The 16602-nt window shown below is 34.4% G+C and overlaps 1 long non-coding RNA gene across 22 annotated transcripts; it reads right to left on the reverse strand.

Moving 5' to 3' along the window:
• Window positions 1-637: 637 nt before the first annotated feature.
• LOC132046524 (uncharacterized) lies at window positions 638-10545 on the reverse strand. 22 transcript variants are annotated; one of them, XR_009412731.1, is made up of 10 exons: window positions 10355-10545; window positions 10071-10224; window positions 9388-9453; window positions 8653-9152; window positions 5322-5599; window positions 5121-5184; window positions 3344-3449; window positions 2463-2586; window positions 1129-1717; window positions 638-901 (listed from the first exon to the last, which is right to left on the reverse strand). It is a non-coding gene; the product is annotated as an uncharacterized LOC132046524 (long non-coding RNA). The 22 variants fall into 22 exon arrangements; XR_009412728.1 differs by having other exon boundaries at window positions 10156-10224; window positions 10355-10544; XR_009412727.1 differs by lacking the exon at window positions 8653-9152 and having other exon boundaries at window positions 1129-1223; window positions 1414-1717; window positions 10156-10224; window positions 10355-10536.
• Between the last annotated feature and the right edge of the window lie 6057 nt (window positions 10546-16602).

A 16602-nucleotide genomic window follows, 5' to 3' on the forward strand; every position in this document is an offset into this window, starting at 1 on the left:
TATAGTACTTTTTACAAAAAGAAAAAAAAAGTTATGGTACATTTTTCACTTACAAAAAGTTGAACAAAGGGGCCATGTACAATATTATCAAAAAAGGTTTGGAAGAATCTTGATTTATTTGAAACATACTTTGGTATATCATGTAATAAATAATAAGTACAAGGGTAGATTTGGAAGAGGATCCTTTTAGCTAGCAAGCAGACAACTAAATAGTTGAGATCCAACTAAGGACTACAAAATCTTTGCTTTTAACTGTAGTTTTAGCTCTTTTCACGTCATTAAGAAAAATATAAAACAATTTACTAAGTTATCCCTATATATTAGATTTTTATGAGAATTGTGCAGTATTAGAAACAACTATTTTTAAAAGTTTTATAATAAATTTGAAAGCAATTATCAACTTTAATCTTAAATTCTTAAGCGACAATTATTGCGAACTAAAGCTACTATTAAAATTTGACGGAGGAAATAATTGATATCACAAGTTCATCCACACAGGGGCCCACATTTATTACTTTGTCAATAATACCTCATAAAGTACAACATAGTGACTTTACAATATTGGCCCTGTGTGGACGACTAAAAAAAAATCCTCTCTTATATATATTACTAGATGGTTTGTGCCGTGAGACGCAAATAAAGGAGAGATGATTAAACTAAATATTAACATGACATGCTTCATAATATATTACATTCATTTGTGGAACAAAGTTACATGAGTAGTTTGCAGAAAAGGCAAAACAAAGACATAGTTTGTGGAACAAAGTTACATAGGTAGCTTGCTTAGAAAGACAAGTAGAAAGATTGTAGGTGCTCCAACATCTGTATGAGATTGGGCTGGAATCTGAATTCTTGAAGTTGAACATAAGTATGCTCTTGCAAGATGAAACTCTTTCATGACCTGGGAAGAAATTGAAAGAATATACTTACACAATCCAGTAGATAGCAAAGTAATACTGTAAACATAAAGAAAGTTAATGACTCTTACTTTGCTTACTGGGATAAAGAATAGAACAAATGTTGATAGAGAAGAAAAATAAAATCAGCTAAGAACTTGGGAGAAAAATTGAGATTTTAGCTTTAATTCTTTTGAATTGTAAAACTTAGCAATGTGCGAAGAAAGTTTACCTAAAGTAGACTATTTCAATCCAACAATTTTGCTCTTCACATACACCATCAAACACAAGCGTGTGCCCTATACGTTGCTCCCGTTATTTGCACAACTACAGATTTCCGAAAGAAATATTCAACATCGTAAGATGATACATATTTTTAGCATGATTACTAAAATTGAAGTAATACCATAAAGCTGATTATATAAACATTTCATACTAAACTCATTTGAGGAACAAAGTATATTCTGTATAAATGAACTTGCCATAAATGGCCTCAGAATCCTTTGTGCTTCTCTACCTTCCGTAAAGCTTTCCTTTTGCGGCCAGCTACTTCATGAATCCTCCAGCGAGATCATTCATGCCTCTATGCGCCCAGCTGGCTATTCCAAGTGCCAAAACAAGTACAAAACAAGGGACTCTCCAGCATGGAACAAAGGAAGGATATTCTGTTCCATTTCATCAGGAAGATGTAGCTAGAGCTTATCCAGCCCAGTTTGCTATGGATGTGAACAACTTCCTTAATACAGAGGTAAAGAGATTGATGCCATTGACTATGTTCTCATAGATAAGACCATAAGACGACGATATAAGCTCCTCCTCTCCTATAGCAAAGGAACAAACAAAAAGAATATTAAAAACCATTGAGATTTCAATCCATCATCTCTCTAAGTGAAAGTCAGATATTAGTTGTAGTACTACTCAACTGAATAGATTACACAGTTCATTAAAATGTGATTCGGCTACCAGTGGACTCTAACAAACCTAAACATATACTTAACTGCATAATTATGTGATCGCTTATCTTATGCTAAATGAGGTCCTTTTTGAGTCCTGGAATTTTTTTTTTACTGCCACAGAGCCAAAATGGAAATTAGAAAATATTGCTTTTTATCATAGCACATACTAAATGAAAACCTGAAAGTGTAACATGCACTAAATCACATCATTAGTAAGTGTTGTAAGATTGTTAGGAGTTCATCAGTAGATAAACCTATTGTTCACATCTAATAAATCAGTAGTCTATTACTTAAAGAAAAGTTAGTTTGTTAGATTGTTGAACAAAAGTTAAGAACAATTAAGGGCCATAAGTGAATTTTTCCCCATAAAACATAAGACTACAGTTTGATGTCACTAAACCAACCATCAAGAGAAAAAATCACAATTTTGTGATAGGTATTATCAGTGAAGCTCAAGTAGACTTTTTCAACTTGTATTATTATATCACACCTCCAAAAAAGATGGTAAAGCTGGTTGGAAAATGACTACTTCAGCATTAAGATAATGAACAAACCAGAATCAATTGTTTATGTGATTAGGTCAGTTAATGTGAAGGAGAATAATCATCACCTTAGAGCAGCCTTTGAGTGGATAGCATGAAAAAGAAATATTTGGATCGTAGTATATCTTGATTGCTTGCAGAGCTGAGAGCACACCTCGTGCTTCTCGACAACACATCAAGCACAAAACACAACTGACAACATTGCAACCCCCAATGAAACAAACAGAAAACAAGGAAATTCATGTTCAGAACTCAGGTAAAAGCAGTAAAACATATCAAAAATCCTATTAGGTCTGGCTTCTTACGAATCCACTTATTAGTTTCACAATCGCATATTTGAGCAGATAATACTCCTCATTACCTCAACCAATATGTTCAGAAAAACAAAACCTAGAGAAGTTCACACCTTCAACCATTTCTAGCTTTTTCCTGAGCTATAGCAGAAGATGGTAACTATAGAAGGCATTGGGACTATAACAAAATTCTTGGAGGACAATGTCCAAGTTTCCATATTATGCTAAATTGAAGACAGATAGAGAGACTTACTACCATCATCATTTAGGGAAAATGATAAAGATCTAGGTGTTTCAATGTCCATATTTCCATTCTATATACTAAGTGAAAACTTAGAGAGAAACCCACTACCATCGTCATTCAGTGATTCATACACAAATATTTTTAGAAGTCAGCAATTGGTATATGAAGAACTCTTTTTGGACCCCTTAAAGAGATAAGGCATGATGTTTTCTCTATCTGAAGGATCATGCACATTAATCTCTTTTCCGCCTACCTCAATAGTTTTTCCCTTATCCTCTCAACCACTAAAACATACAGGGACAGGCTGAAGTCCAGTAGAGGATTCTTCAAGTGCTGACCTCCTTATTTCGCCAGTACAACCGTTCACCTTTACAAAAATTAGGACAAACAAAAGAGGTTTAGAAGGCTCAACCTGAATTAAGCAGTAAACCACTATGCCATTATTGTGCATCACTTATGCTCAATCTTCAATTCTTCTAGAACTAAGATGGCCAGCTAGAAGGATTTCAAAATGCTTCCTTATATCAAAATAGTAGACCAGAAGATGTGTTAAAAGGAAATTGTAAAGATTATCAATGTCATAACTCATAAGGAATATCCTATAAGTTTTTGATCAACAACTCATGTTGGATTCATAGTTCTCAATAAGGAGTATAACAACAGAATTAATATGATATATAGGAGGTTCAGTCATCTTATACAAAAATTGAAACCTTTTTGCTATTTTTTTCCCGAAGCTGGTAAAATTGTATTCCTTAGCCTTAGGACATGCTGGAGACCTCCAAAAAGTTGTTAAGAACGGCCTAAACTACTTACAAAGACTAAAAGATCTACTAACTGTTCAGCTTCTTCTATTAAATGTTCTTTACACCAAAAACAAACTGTAGCAATGCAGCTTCTTGCTATCATATTAGAAATACCCCAGTGAGTGGCCACATTTATAAGATATTGTTCCTTCTAAATTTGTTCAACGTCACGTTTATTTCTTAAAGAAGGAACTTTTCCAAACCAATAAAAAACATGACAACTAATTATAACATAATGAAAATCCATGTTGAAATTGTTAATACATTTAAAATGATCTATCTACTTGGAGCCAAATATCATATTCCTTATTAAATGGTATGAAGCATATTCAACAAACATGACCTGAAACCACCTTTATTCATCCATCATGATAAGTGATTTAGATCTTAGTAACAATAGTTATATTTTGACATTATAATTAAAATAAAAAGGAAATACCCATTCTTCTTAGGTTATTGAATGGATATCACTCATCCAAAGTGAATTAACACTTCAAAAATTCATAACTCTTCCTTTATAGATTATTTATTCTTAGCTAGGCGGAATTTGCCAGAAGAAACAGTTTTAAGCACTCCAAATGCACTATTTTGTTATTTGGCAGCATTTTATACGCTCATATCGAGAACAAAGGTAAACCTTTTAGCAAAACAAACAGTCTACTGCATAACAACCATTCAATCTTTTTATTTTACACCAATTTCGCATCCCAGAGTCCTTTTGCAGTTGAAAGGCGTAAAAGATTACCTTACCCAATTATATCTTCAAGAAACATGGTAGTAAGTCATTATTAGATGCAATCAAATTTTAAAACTTCGAATCTGACCATGTATTGGTGCCTCACTTGAAGAAGCAAGGGCCGCTTGAGAGAATAATGCCCTAAGAGGCAGCACACCTGGCTTCTATGTCGTACATGTCTAAATCTAATTTGCAACTCCTTATTGATACTAAGGGGTCGTTTGGTGCACGATATTAGCTGGGATATCCCAGCACTAACTGTGGGATTAATTTTGTACCAAACAACGTATAAAGTGCATCCCAAACTTAAAGATGGGATAATCCATCTTATCCCATTAATCCTGAGATTATTTTATCCCATCTCCTAGATGGGATAAATTAGTCCCAAGAGATGGGATAAATTAGTCCCAGGATTATAATCCTGGGATAGTTTTGTCTACGTACCAAACGACCACTGAAGGTTTACTGGCTTTGTGCAACTCTCAAACACATCATATGAATTTTAGAGAAAACAGTAACATATAGCATTTCATAATGCAATTCTCTGTCATATCTTTTTTCTTTGTACAAGAAAATACGTGATCAATTAAATAAGAAAGATATAATATGGCTTTTGAAAACAAATGAGGTAAGAATGAGTGCATTACCTTATTTGTGAAAACATGCCTGCTTTGGTGTAGCCTACATTCTTCCCAGAATTTGTGTGTCCACCTACATCAATTATTACCAAGAGATCAATATGCCGTGCTGAGCACGGGCCTATGCCAAACAACGTTGTTAGTATTATTTGCACAATTTCAAGATTAACAAAAAGTTCAATGAAAATAATTTCACAGATGGAAACATACATACACTGGAAAACTCCATATTCTTTATTTCTCAATTTGGCTAAAGCAAAAGAGAAGTGTTCCAACATCTAACTTGCTTCGGTACCTAGCTAAAATTAAGGGAAAAACAGTCTCAGATTTGGCAGTCATCGTAACATAAGCTATTTCCAGCCTTTGCTTGGGAAACTTGGTAAACTTGATGTAAGTTCCATGAGTCCAGCTCTGTGCTTTCCTTGCATAAATTGCTCATGTCTCCTGGCAGCTAATAGGATGTCTCTGCAAAATGGTTTGGATCCCGCCTGAATTCATGTTCAAATTTAAATAATAAGATTCAGTTATAATAGTCGCAAATTTGAGCATTCCGCTATTCTTAATTAAAGAAATTTAAACCTGACAATTTTTTTCTTTTTTGATGACAAACTTGACAAATTATTTGGACACTAAGACATTAGAAGGGAGTAAGAAATGGAAAGTAAACAACTAAAGTTTGAAGGAGGCAACTTACTAAGTTTTTTGAAAATGAGAAGTCACAAATATTTTTTAAAAAGTATATATGAGTGTCAAATTATGGATGACATGCACAATTTAATTTAAGATTAATATACTTAGTGAGATAATAATTTTTATTTTTAGTTACATATTTTCCTACATCGGCTATTGATAACATTCTCTTGGATTATAAATTGGATTTTCAGCAGAATTTAAATGGTTACATTTGGACATGTTGGTTTTGATCATGATGTCGATTTTGATTTTCTCAATAACAACCTCTTGGAATTATTCGTGTCCACATGTACTTGTGACAACAATAGTTGCATTTCTGTTTGGCTATCATCTGTTAGTTCTAGAAATCATACTCTTTTCTCTACGTTGTTGATCCTGCTATAATATTGAGTATTTCTTTTAAAATTCTAACTTTGCAGACCATCTATGAAAGGAAGGGAAATATATTACTCTCTCCGTCTCAACTTATGTGATATTTTTTGCTTTTCGAGAGTCAATTTGGCTAAATTTAAAGCTAAATTTAATTAGATTAACTCAACATTTCAAGATTAAAGTTTATATATTTGAAAACTACATGAAAAATACTACAAGTTGCATTTTGAAACACCATGCCTTTGAGTTTCTTCATTTCTTTTCTTTATTATTATTGAAAAAAGGTTTTAAAACTATGATAATCATAATGTGAAATATTTTGAAAAAAATAAACCGTATAATTCATATCGATAAATAATTGTGTTTTCTTATTGGTGAATAATCATAAACAGAATATTCAGAGAAGTTGGTATTATGAAAGAAAAATTGATTTTTTTTTTTTTTGGTAAAGTAATCAAATGTCATTAGTAAAGCATCAAGAAGATGCAAGGTTACAGGTGAGCAAAAGAAGTTACTTCAATCAAAACGGGAAGCAAACTTAGACAAAAAACACTGTAGTTTGACCAAAAGGAATCTGCCTATTGTACTAAGCTAAGCTAAAGAGGGAACTAACAAAATCCAAAAAAGTATCTCTGTGTGTAGAAGGGTAAGAAAATGCCAACTAAATAAGCACTCTAAACATCTAGCCTTGAGAGTACTAATAGGAGTTGAGATCTAGCCTTAAATTATCCCAATACTAAAAGGAAAATACTGAGTTAAGATATTAAGTCAATTGACAAGTTAACAATAAAAGGCGACGTAACAATTTTTTACAATATTAATAGGCAATATAATAAAGTTAGGTGAGGTTAGTTTTTGAGTTGTAATTAAAAGATAATGTATTAGAACTAAGTATGATTTGCTTAGAATTTGAATTGGAAGATTATATTAAATTTGAATTAAAAGATAAAATTATATTCACATGTCTTGACAGATTAAGCAAATAAAAATAGAAGTCAACTAATTAGTAATTATTTTTTAATATCATAACCTTTTCTAAATATTTTAATTTTATATGATAAGAATATTCTTTCCATATAAAAAATGTCTAAATTAATTGCAATTGTGATAGGATATTAAGTGTCAAATTAAATTTTTAATATAAAATTTTTACTTAAGTATAAATCATTGATGACGTTAAATTTATTATATTAATAGTTATATTTATTATCTAAAAAAAAGTATTGATTTTATATCTAACATTTCTACGGCAACATATTATTATCTAACATTCAGAGACATGTCACTCTGACAACCTATGGAGACACCCTAACACAGCAACATAACAGTGAACCAAACGTTGAGAATCACACAACATGGATGTGTTGGTATGGTTTCAACACCATGTTAACAACATGGATCTTCAACATAACTAAACTGCAAAAATTAACTAAACAATGTAGATTTATTAAAAACATAGAAGTAGACAACACCAAACACTCTTAAGACAGATGATTACGTTCTAACATGTAGAGAGCTATCATCAGCTTGAATAAACAAAAAAAAATTGAAAATAAGGAAACATGGTGCATTAGATAAAGAAAATTCCACAACAAAATTTTATAATAAGTCCTAATGAAAGAATCTTCAAACATGCAAAACAGTAGAAAGATGTTGAAATAGGAGAAAACTAAAGAGAGTAAGTAAATCCACCTGCAGAACTTTTCTAATTGATATAAAAAACAAATTTAAGTATTTATAAATTGCATGAAACTTGAAAATCATGACTACCACATTAAAAAGGGAGAAGACTTGGAATGTCTCAGATGGTTATATTAGGACAATTTCAACTGCATCCACATACTCGAGAAAGCTTACTATTACAGGACATGCTATTATACTTTGATCTTTGGTGCAACATATCTATACACATGGGATTTACCAACTATATTCAATTTTCAGTTTTTATATGCTTACTTCAGTTATGTACCAGTATCTTCTAAACAGAAAAAGTGGAGTGGAGATAATTTGAATGGAGAGCTATAGAATTTGACAAAGGACCGTATGTCCATAGAAGAGGATAAACTCCTTAAGCTATACCAGGTTACTGAATCTCAAATTGTCAAGGCAAGTTAATAAATGAAACATACACCGAGCTTTCTTCCTTTGGAAGGGAAAAGAGGGTTAGACTTTTAGGTACTGGTTTGTGTGAAAAAATGACAATCTGGTAACATATTGGCTAAATCCTATGATCCTACTGTACCCTCGTCACTCGCCCCATTACATTAAAACTACTGATCCATTTGAATTTTCTTTTTAATCAGTACTACCAACCCATTTGAATAAAGAGAGCAAATTATCTAATATATAGTAATTGTTTTAGATGGAAAATCTAATTTTATCGGATGTCCCCGAATAGATGAAAAATCTAACATTTCAACTTCAATCATAACATCAAAGCATTATCAATAAATTCATAAATTGAGGGATAAGTCACTTGAAGGCTGGGGGATGGCTCCCTGATCATTTAGTTTCTCTTTTACCATTTTGGCTAATTGTTTCAAACTCCGGCAAAAGCTACTGAGGTTTCAAACTAATAGAGTACCACTTAAGCTATACCTCAAAAGAAACAACAAACTCAATGTATTTTACTACTGAAGAAGGACAAAGAAATACTCAAGAAGCTCACATATGAGAGCTTACTGGTTTAATCGATTTAAGGGCGACAGGTCAATCAACAATCAGAGCAAACATAAAGGACAGACAATTCAGTCGAAGAAGAAGTAAAGTGGAATAATCGAAGTAGGAAACTTTCTGCACTTAGAACTCTTTTTAAGTTTTGATTTGAAGTCATTATTTGGCATAGAGTTACGACCATAAATTCTAACACCACCACAAACTCCCACCCTATTATGTGCACAAAGAAAATATTGCAGGGAAGCAACCGAAAGTATCAATCGTGCAAGGTTTTTGTTTGCAGCAAACATCTGCTGAAAACTGCACCAAAAAGAATACTATATTGTAATATTTAGAACTAAAGATCTGTGTCTGAGCAAAAATGACCTTAAATTCCACAATAGAAAGGTAAAGAACTAAAATTAGTAATCTGCTTCCTTCTTTACAGAAAGGACAAGGGAAAAATGCACCATGAAATCGCTCACACTAATTTAAAAAGCCACGAAAAAGTACAAACTCATAAAGAATCAAATGCTGTAAACACCTGCAAACTTACCTCTAACAGTCAGATTATTTCTTGTTTTTTTCCTGCTTTCTTCGAGCAAATTTGAGCTTCAAAATCCTGCGAAATTCGAAGTGGCCAACCATTACATTCCAGTCAAATTGAACATGAATGATCACTACTGCTATGTATTGAAATTCAAAGAGGTTTCAGTCTCGACGTGGAATGCAACTATAGCCAACAGAAACTCAATTAAAGAATAATTTTGAAATACTTTATTATTAATGTGTATATATATATATATATATGATAAGGACCTTGGTAGAAATGGGTTTAAAAGAACATCAGAACTAAGACTTTACTTTTTACCCAAAATTAGCAGCAAGGCTGCTAAATTACCAAATTCCAAATGCGGTAAATTTAGTCCAACGACTTATTTCAAACCATACCCACCACATGAAACACATAGAGCAACTCAACAAAAAATTAGGACAGATCATCCGAAAAGTAAAGTTTCAAACACAAGTATGCTGAAAAAAATACTGATAAGACACACATAAAATATGAAAAGACAGCAGTGAAATCCATCCAAAAAAAAGAGGAAGAAGAAGTAACATTCAACACATAGCACAATTCAGCAAAAATGAGAACATACAAAAATTCATAAAATTCAGTCTCAAATACATGTATGGTAAAAAATCAAGCTTAGATATTTAATTTCAGAGAGAGAAAATTACCGATGAAATAAAAAATAACACCAAAAGCAAATAACACTAAGTTGTGCAATTGGAAACTCTAAAGAGAACTGAAAGAAAAGCATACCTGAAATGGAACCACCCAGCTGATAAAAAGCAGCTTCAAACACAGAGATCAAACCTCGCTTCCAGAGTTCTTGCCAAGGAAATCCAACCATGAAAATGGAACTGTTAAAGAGATTTTGAAAAACAAAAAAAAAAAACAAAGAAAGAGAAGAAGACAAGGAAAAACCAAGAATTTGAGCAAAATTGTGAGAGAATCATACATTAAATCGTTCCAATAAGAAGATGAATAGTGCTAAAAGGTTCTCAAAAGTAAAGGAAGAGAACGTAAAGAGGCACTCCATTGTTCCATTGGATAATATAAGATGGATGTTTCTAGAGAGTGAGTATTAAGGTGGAGAACGTAAAGAGGTACTCCTTTGTTCCGTTGGATAATATGATGGATGTTTCTAGAGAGTGAGTATTAAGGTGAGTTTACCGTATTACCCTTCGTCGTCCATGTCAAGTTTTTAGTGACCACACTTATTATATAGTTAGAAGGATTATGCAATTGTCTCATTACCTCCATTGCTCGCTTTACTTTCAAACAAACATTGTCGGTCGTGTGATTCATAGTGTAATAAGAGAGAAAGGAGAGTCATAGTTTGTGAGGCTTTGTATAAAAAAGAATAAGAGTGTTTTGAGTGTAGACGTAGGAACTTCATTCAAAACCTCCATTGTACCAAACCTTATAAAAGAGTCACAGAGATCACCCTTGCAACCCAAGGGGATTTGGACTAGGATTCACATTGAATCGAACCGGTATAAATTATATGTGTCATTTATTTTACGCACTTGCCTAAATATTCACTGAGTAGGTAGTCGACTATCGTCTTGACCTAGTCGACTAACAGAGCGAAAATTTTAACAATTCACCCCCTCCTCTTGCACTTTCAATTGGTATCAGAGCAAGGTCTCACTTTCAGTGCTTAACCGCACGTGAGAAAAGATCAAATGGCCGGATATCGATTCCGGAGCAATATTGCAAGATGGGCACTCCACAACAAGACCACCATACTTTAATGGTGAGCATTATGGCCTTTGGAAGGAAAGGTTTAAAATATTTGTGCAATCAATCGATTATCAAGCACGGGTCGTGATCAAAAAGGGACCTAAACCCATTTCCGGAAGCGAACAACGAAAGCAAAGAAGATGCGAAGTTTCAAAGAATTGATCTAGAGTCACACGACATTACTAAAGAACAACAAGAGACTCTACAAATAAATGCAAGGGCAATAGCTTTGCTCTCTTGTGCAAAGTGGAGAAGAGTATGCAAAAATTTCAAATTGTGATATCGCCAAGGAAATGTGGGATAAACTTGAGGTCACTTATGAAGGAACATCAAAAGTAAGAGAAACAAAAATTGATGCTCTAAGACACGACTATGAAGCTTTCATGATGAAAGATGATGAGAACATCGAATCAATGTTCACAAGATTCAGCAAGATTATTGGAGAACTCAAGTCGCTTGGAGTAACCTATACCAACTCTCAACAAGTTAGAAAGCTTGTCAGAAGTCGCCGCAAAGACTTGGGAAACCAAAGCCATTGTTCTTGAAGACGGAAACTGGATAAATTCACTTATGATGAATTAAGAGGAAATCTTATAGCTTTTGAAAAGAATCATATCCAAAGATACCGTAAGGACGAAAAGAAGAAAGTGGTCGCATTCAAGGCTCAAGTTGAGGAATACGATGATGATGATTTTAAAGAAGAAGAAGTAGCCATGATTTCGAGGCATGTGATAGAAGCTATGAGAAGATCAAGAAGTAACGGAAAGGAAGCTCAAACTTTAGAAAAGGCAAGGCACCATTTGGATGACAAAGAATGACGAAAATGTTTTGAATGTGGAAAATATGGCCATATTGCGTACGAATGTCCCGAGATAAGAAAGAAACCAACCGAGGCTATCAAAAACAAAGAGCTTTCAGCATTGGAGTGAAGATGGGATCTCGGATGAAGAATCAAGAAGGTGAAAATATATGTTTCATGGCTCGAAGAAAGCGGCAAGGTAAGTTCTCATTCTGTGCTAAATGTGAAGAAACCCAAGAATTATTAGATCAAACTCTTATAGATCTAAATAATGTCTTTGATGAATATAGAAAACTGAAGAGGGATAAAAAGGAATGGGAATCAAGATTAGAAATTTGTGAAAAAGAAAAAAATTCAATCCAAAATGAAGTTTATAATCTTCAATCTAGATTAGATGTCTTATTAAAACCTTCCAACCATAACCATGACAAGTCAAACCAATCAAATACACACAAGTTTACTTGAAAAAAAGGTTGCAAATAACCAAAAATTTTGAAGGAAAGAAAACTAGCTATTTGAACAACGATAAGTCAACTAGAAGAATCAAGTGCACAAGGTTCGGACCGATTCCCATATTGTGGAAAGAAAATCTTTTCAAACATGTTTTTTTCTTGTGGAAAACTTGGGCATAATTATTATAACCGCAGATTTCGCTTACAATCGCACTGGTTGGATATGGAAACCAAGAAAATCAAATATTTTGAAACTAACCATCAAGGACCAAAGAACTCTTGGGTACCTAAACAAGAGTAAAATTTTTGTCTTGCAGAGAACACCACAAGAAAAAGAAAAAGGAAAATGGTATCTAGGCAGTACCGCGTGTTCAAGACATATGACGGCGACAAAAATCTATTCAAATCGCCGTCGACTTTGATTGAGGATTGGTAACTTTTGGAGACAATTCAACCGGAACGGTAATTGGTATTGGTACTATTGCCTTGATAATTCTCGTGACATTTCAAATGTTTGGTTGGTGAAGGGACTTAAGTATAACTTGTTAAGTGTAAGTCGACTATGTGATTGGATCTTGAGATCGATTCAAGAATCAAATCGTGTCATGTCAAGACTATCTGGAACAAAGATTCTTCTGGAAGCGAGAAATAAAAATGTATACACTGGACTCTATCAAAAATGCTAAAGGTCATATATGCTTGGCATCGATGGGGAGAAAATCCGTGGATGTGGCACAAGAAGCTTGGGCATGCTAGTATGCGATTAATTGAAAAACTAGCAAGACATGATCTTGTAATAGGATTGCCAAAACTCAACTACACAAAAGATCACTTGTGCGATTCGTGTCAAAAAGGTAAACAAACTAGAAACTCCTTTAGTTCTAAAGATATTGTGTCTACATCAAAGCCCCTGCAATTACTTCATATGGATTTAGTCGGTCCTACTAGAGCCGCTAGCATTGGAGGAAAAAGGTACGCATTTGTTATAATAGATGACTTCTCTCGTTTTACTTGGGTAATATTTCTTGCTCATAAAGATGATACTTTAAAGAACTTTAAGTTTTTTGTGAGAAAATTCGGCCGTGAGAAGGGATATTACATCACTTCCATTAGAAGTGATCATGGAGGAGAATTTGAAAATAAAGCCTTTGAGGGAATTACGTAATGATCAAGGATACACACACAATTTCTCCTCACCTCGATCTCCGCAACAGAACGGTGTAGTTGAACGAAAAATAGAACTCTTCAAGATATGGCAAGAACAATGATCATAGAAACGAAGCCTACCACATCACTTTTAGCGTAAGCGGTAAGTACCGCGTGTCATATTTTGAATAGATGCCGATTAGACCGATTCTTAAGAAAACTCCGTATGAGCTATGGACGGGTAAGAAACCAAATATTAGCTACTTTCATCCTTTTGGATGTAAGTGTTTTGTTCACAATAATGGGAAAGAAAATCTTAGTAAGTTTGATCCTCGAAGTGATGAAGGTATATTTCTTGGTTACTCTCCTACTAGTAGATCTTATAGAATTTATAACAAACGTACTTTATCTATTGAAGAGTCTATTCATGTTGTATTTGATGATACTAATAACCGGCCGAGAAAAGGAAAATTGCGGATGAAGAAGACGATAAGTACTTACTGCCGACAGTGGTTACAAAACCCACTGAAGAAAAGGCACCCTGTGAGTCGACTTCTGATGAACCTCAGTCGACTGAGGTTACTGTTGGAGCAGTTCCAAACGAATGGAGAAGTGAACCTGACTATCCAAAGAAATTTGTTATTGGAGACATCTATGAAGGGAGAAAACTAGAGCATCTACTAAAAATAACGTAAATCTTGCTCTTATTTCTCAATGCGAACCAAAGAAAGTTGGTGATGCCTTAAAAGATGAATCCGGGTCAAGGCTATGGAAGAGGAACTTGATCAATTCGAAAAGAACAAAGTGTGGAATCTAGTTCCCAAACCCGAGAACGCTTCAATCATTGGCACAAAATGGGTGTACGAAACAAAATTTGAATGATAATTTGGAGAAGTAGTCGAAACAAAGCCCGGCTCGTTGCTCAAGGATATTCACAACGGAAGGTGTTGACTATGATGAAACTTTTGCCACTTGTTGCCGAGTTGGAATCCATAAGAATTTTGCTTGCATATGCTTCTTTTAAAAAATTCAAAACTTTTTCAAATGGATGTTAAAAGCGCTTTCTTAAATGGGTTCATTGAAGAAGAGGTATACGTGAAACGTACCGCTGTGTTTTGAAAACCTAAAATTTCCTTATCACGTTTTTAAATTAAGTAAAGCTCTATATGGTCTTAAACAAGCACCCGGGGCTTGGTATGATCGCTAAGCTCTTCTTGGTAAGCCATGGATTTTTTTCGAGGAAAGATCGATACAACTCTTTTCATTAAACGATCCTCCTTAGGAAATCTTATCATACAAATATATGTTGATGATATTATTTTTGGAAGCTCTAACCCCTCTATGTGCAAGGAATTCTACGATCTTATGCAAAGCGAGTTCGAAATGAGTATGATGGGAGAATTAAAATTCTTCTTGGGACTACAAATTCATCAAACTCGACACCTTCGGAATATTTATATGTCAAGCTAAGTATGCTAAAGAACTCGTCCAAAAATTTGGGATGTCTGACTCAAAAGCTATGGGAACTCCAATGAGTCCTACTTGCTCTCTTGATAAGGATGAACAAGGAAAACCTGTTGATGAAACTAAGTATCGCGGTATGATTGGATCATTGCTTTATTTAACTGCTAGTCGACCAGATATTATGTTTAGTGTGTGCAGGTGTGCTAGATTCCAAGCTGCTCCAAAGGAATCTCATCTTATAGCAGTTAAACGTATCATTAGATATCTTCATGGAACAACTAACTATGGTTTATGGTATCCTAACACCACCGATTTTACGCTTGAAGGTTTTCGGTACGCGTACTTTGCGGAGTGATAAAGATGATAGAAAAAGTACCCGGTGGTACTTGCCACTTAGGAAAATCTCTTATTTCTGGAATAGCAAAAAACGAGGGATCGGTCTCTTTATCTACTACTGCGAAATTTGAATATATAGTTGTTGGTCAATCGCACATGCCTAATTTGGATGTCTTACCAACTAAGTGATTATGACTTGTTTTTTAAACTTTGTAAAAATTTTCGTGATAATTCGAGTGCTATCTCGTCCGTCTAAAAATCTGCATCATTCTAGGGCCAACATATAGATATTAAGCATCATTTTATCGAAATCATGTTGCTCGGGAGATTTTGAAATTGTTTTTGTTAACACCGAAAACCAAAAGGTGGTCGATATTTTTACTAAACCCTTTCGAGGAACGTTTCTGCATGCTAAGAAGCTCTTTGGGAATTATTGATAAATGTCTAAATTTCTAACAAACCGTGCCAAGATTTTCGGTACTCAAATCTTTGCCATAAATGGTATTCCCATCATATTTATGACATTCCCATCTTCCCATATTTACTTTTTACCTTTTCCATAAAACCTTTTGCCTTTCCCTACACCCTTTTACCCGTATCCCCATAAACCCTTTTTCGTCTTTCTCCTCACCTTTCTCTTCCAAAGCTCCGTTCATCTTCTCCTCTCTTCAATGGCGAAGAACGCGAAAACTCCTACCCCTCCACCCGTCAAAGCTCAAGGCTACGGGAAATGGGTCAAAATCTCCCTCGCCTCCTCATGACTTCGTCGTCTTCGATGACCCCCGCTCCTCCGACGACTCCGATTTAGTTCCCATTAGTCATCTTGGGAAGCGAACCCTTCCCGAGGTCGCTTGCTCCACCTCCTCCAAGAAACTCAAGACGCTCCGTGATAAACCTCTTGATCTTCGGAAGAAATTTTGGGATGACCATCATCGACCTGCTTCCAAATCCTCGTCTCTCGAGGACAAAACCATCGTTCCGGTAGGAATGTCGATCTTGACCTTATGCTCTCTCTCGCCTGTAAAGTTAAACATTTGTTTGTCTATCAAGGATGGGAAAACTTTTTTAAAACCCCTCCTCATGTCTATGAAATTCCTGTTCGCATGTTCTATGCCAATCTTAAGTCTTCTAAAGCTAATGAACTTGAAACATTGGTTCTTGGAACTCATATTGTGCTAAATTGCTCTGTTCTTGACTCTATTTTTGGTTGCACCTTGCTCTCGGCTTTTCGGAATTACCCAAAAATTTTTGGCCTCGAATCTC

The sequence above is a fragment of the Lycium ferocissimum genome, chromosome 2, assembly GCF_029784015.1.
Source record: "Lycium ferocissimum isolate CSIRO_LF1 chromosome 2, AGI_CSIRO_Lferr_CH_V1, whole genome shotgun sequence".
Lineage (NCBI taxonomy): Eukaryota > Viridiplantae > Streptophyta > Magnoliopsida > Solanales > Solanaceae > Lycium > Lycium ferocissimum.